The 4,078-nt window shown below is 38.5% G+C and overlaps 1 pseudogene; it reads right to left on the bottom strand.

Moving 5' to 3' along the window:
* Positions 1 to 2,230: 2,230 nt before the first annotated feature.
* On the bottom strand, positions 2,231 to 2,409 carry LOC109488441 (annotated as a pseudogene).
* Positions 2,410 to 4,078: the final 1,669 nt, after the last annotated feature.

Genomic DNA, 4,078 nt, shown 5'->3' with positions numbered 1-4,078 from the left:
ACATTCTCCTTTCCAGCCCTGGCCAGCTGCCAAGAGGCAGACACCACACTAGTTATGTTTACAGAAATAATTTTATATATAAAGAATTGCTAACTAGGTACTGATGAATTGAAAAGACAAAAAGAAATCATGAAGGTATCACAGAGGTAGCAACTGCAGGAAGCAGATACCACCATTAGGGTTGGAGGGAACAGAGGAACATGGTTGGGACTGTTAAAACTTGAAAGCTTGGAGGAGGAACCAGGAAGAAATGCTTCAAGAGTCCCAGCCGCAGCAGCACAAAGCACACTAAGGAAGGTGCATTGGAAGCAGAGAGGCAGTCAGAGGATAATTGGCTGGGCAGCTCAGATCATTTTCTGTCCCTTGCAAACAAAGGGTTCTAACGAACAAAACAATATTTTATGCAAATTTTGCATGGTAATATATACATTCTCCAAGAGGATTTCAAATGGTTGCACAGTACCTAATTATATACCTGTACCCCAATGATTCACAGGCCTCTGCTTTTAAATCTTTCGGTTGGTTTTAGTTCTTCACAATTATGTACAACATTGCTGTGAACATCCTTCCATGTTCTTCATTGTACATTTATCTTCATATGGTTCTTTAGTTCTCTGAATAAATTCATAGAACTTGCAGGTCAAGTAGATGCACATTAAAAACAAAGCTTTGTGTATTGAAAATTGTCAAATCTACAGAAAAATTACATGAATAGTACAATTAAGCCTAGGTTCAACAAGTATTGACTTTCTCCACATTTATTTTCTTTTTTCTTTTTTTTTTTTTTTAAGATTTTATTTATTTATTTGACAGAGATAGAGACAGCCAGCCGAGAGAGGGAACACAAGCAGGGGGAGTGGGAGAGGAAGAAGCAGGCTCATAGTGGAAGAGCCTGACGTGGGGCTCGATCCCAGAACGCCGGGATCACGCCCTGAGCTGAAGGCAGACGCTTAACCGCTGTGCCACCCAGGCGCCCCTCCACATTTATTTTCTCTTTCTTTCTCTGAATCATGTAAGAGTAATTTGCGTATAATAAAAAGATGTACGCTTTATAGTCATTTTAAAAATTTAATTCCAGTATAGTTAACATGCAGTGTTAGTTTCAGGTGTACAATATAGTGATTCAACATTCTGTGTGCCAATTAGTGCTCATTATGATAAATGTACTCTTAATCCCCTTCACCTAATCTACCCATCCCCCCACCAGCCACCCCTCTGGTAGGCTATCAGATTGTTCTCCATAGTTAAGAGTCTGTTTTTGTGTTTGTCTCTTTTTCTTTGTTCACTTGTTATTTTTTTCCTAAATTCCACATATGAGTGAAATCATACAGTTTTTTTCTCTGACTGACTTATTTCACTTTGCATAAAAGGGTATGCATTTTAAAAGCTTTTAATTCATATGGCCAAAATGCATTCCAGAAAAATTGCACCAATTTACACCTATTAACGGCATATGAAATTGTTTTTTCCCTATCCGCTATGCTTCCATTTCTGGCCAAATACAGTCTTAATTACTGTAGCTTTAAAATATAATACATTTTGGGGGCGCCTGGGTAGTGCAGTCATTAACCATCTGGCTTTGGCTCAGGGTGTGATCCCGGTGTTCTGGGATCGAGCCCCACATTGGGCTCCTCCGCTGGGAGCCTGCTTCTTCCTCTCCCACTCCCCCTGCTTGTATTCCCTCTCTCGCTGGCTGTCTCTCTCTATCAAATAAATAAAATCTTTTAAAAAATACATTTTGGAGGCACCTGAATGGCTCAGTCCGTTAAGCATCCGACTCTTGATTTTGGCTCAGGTCATGATCTCAGGGTTGTGAGATCGAGCCCCATCTGGGGCTCTGCACTGGGCGTGCAACCTACTTAAGATTCTCTGTCTCTGTCTCCCTCTCCCTCTGCCCTTCCCCAACCTCTAAAAAAAAAAAAATTAATACATTTTCATTATCTGGTGGACCAAGTTCCCCCATATTTTTTCTTTTTAAAAATTTTGTTGATTAATCATTCAGATATATGTAAACATCATTTTTAAAGATTTGAAAAGTTCCCATGAAAAAGGTCCTTACAAGTTAAAATTGCATACTGGAAGTATTTTTATGGGTGAAATGACATGTCTAAGACTTGCTTTATTCTTTTTTTGGAGTAATTTTATGTACAGTGAGTTGCCATTATAGTAGGTATCCTGGATATCTGCAGTTAAGGTAGGTATCTTGGATGACCCATTCAAGGAAGTTCACTTAATCCAACTTAATGAGGCTAATATCCTAGACGTACTGACGGAAACACTTTCGACGCATATTAAGGTGGTATTTCCGGATCAGACCGGGGCGGTTTGAACAGACACCGCAAGAACGCAAGAAGGAGAACCCAGGCCACATTTCCTCGGATGGCTCCAATAGAGCTGCTGGTGACCCATCTTGCTCTCTCAGATGCAATGAGGCAAAAAGTAAGATTTGCTTTAAAATACACTAGCCAAGAGAAGGAAAAATGGGGGCAGGATGTAAATAGATAATACAAGATCAGCAAGATAGTGATAACTATTGAACTGTGTCATGGGTTTATTATACTAATTTCTCTCTGAAATTTTCTGTGCTAAAAGGTAAGAGAAAAAGAAATTCTCTTAAAAATTTCATTAAATAATAGATTAAGGGCACCTGGGTGGCTCAGTTGGTTAAGCATCTGCCTTCAGCTCAGGTCAGGATCCCCAGTCCCAGGATCAAGTTCCTGGTCCGGCTCCTGCTCAGCAGAGAGTCCGCTTCTTGCTCTGACCCTCCCTCCTCTTGTGCTCTCTCCCTGACTCTCTAAAATAAAATAAAATAAAATAAAATAAAATAAAATAAAATAATAGATTAAATAGGAATCACTTGCCGTCATTACTATATAAAATCTTGCTCTTAGTATTCACAATATATTTACTTATTGGCTTAATCCCATAACAGACATGAAGTAATTTCAGAATTTCTAACTCATTCTCTTCTGAAAAACAGAATTGTTAACTCTAGTACGATATTCATGCATGGTTCTTTTTCTTTTCAGGCTTAGTGAAGGGTGTGCAAACTTTTTCTCTGAAGGGCCAGATAGCAAGTACTTTCAGTTTTGGGTGTCATACCGTCTCTTTTACAACTACTTAACCCTGCCATTGTACTTCAAAAGCAGCTATAGACAACACATAAATGAATAAGTGTAGGTGTGTCTAATAAAACTTAACTTGCAAAAGTAGCCAGTGGACTGGATGTGGTCCATAGGCCGTAATATGTCAAACACTGCCTTAGACTATGTAGTCAAAATATTGATGTCCAAAGTTACCTGGATGAGTTTTCGTCTGTCCTTGTTCCTTCAGTGCGATTAGGTTATTCTTTTGTAATATGGTTGGGTTCATTTGTTACTATATGTATTCCATTTTGGTGCCTCTCACATCCTGGTTGAGTTAAATAATTTATTTTTTGTGTATGTGAAACATTAAAATGGTTCTAAAAGTCAGAGCTATACAAGGTAGTTTACCTCCAAAAGTATCAGTACCCTCTCAATCCTTTTACCCTGTTCCTACTCCTCTTCCATCCTTTCCACTTTGCTTCCACCCACTCCCTGTAGGTAAGCAGCCTTACTAGTTTCCGGCTTATTCTTCCTCTCCCCACTCCCTTTCCTTCTCTTCCATTCCCCTTCCTTTCTTTTCCTTTTCTGTCCCTTCTCCTCCTCCCCTTTCTCCTTCGTCCACAAATAAGCAGACACAGATGTATTTCCTTTTCCTGTTTTTCTTACATGAAGATAAATACCTTTTTGTATTTTGCTTTTTACACCTAAAACTTTTATCCTGAAATCAATCCATACTCGTTCATAGAGATCTTTCTCATTCTCTTTTATAGCTGTGTAATATGCCTTTGCGTTGTTGCACTATAGCTTGTTCAATTATTCCAAGAGGAGTTACTTTTAAATTATATACAGTTTTTTAAAAAAATGTTTTACACAAATATACACATATCAAATTATATGACATATCAAAGTATACAGCTCAATGAATTTTCACAAACGGAACTCACAGGGTAACCAGGTCAAGAAACAGAACATTATTAGTGCCTCAAAAGCCT

The sequence above is a fragment of the Ailuropoda melanoleuca genome, chromosome 4 (assembly GCF_002007445.2).
Source record: "Ailuropoda melanoleuca isolate Jingjing chromosome 4, ASM200744v2, whole genome shotgun sequence".
Lineage (NCBI taxonomy): Eukaryota > Metazoa > Chordata > Mammalia > Carnivora > Ursidae > Ailuropoda > Ailuropoda melanoleuca.
Note: the sequence above shows the minus strand (reverse complement) of the source record. Positions and strands in the feature narration are given on the sequence as shown.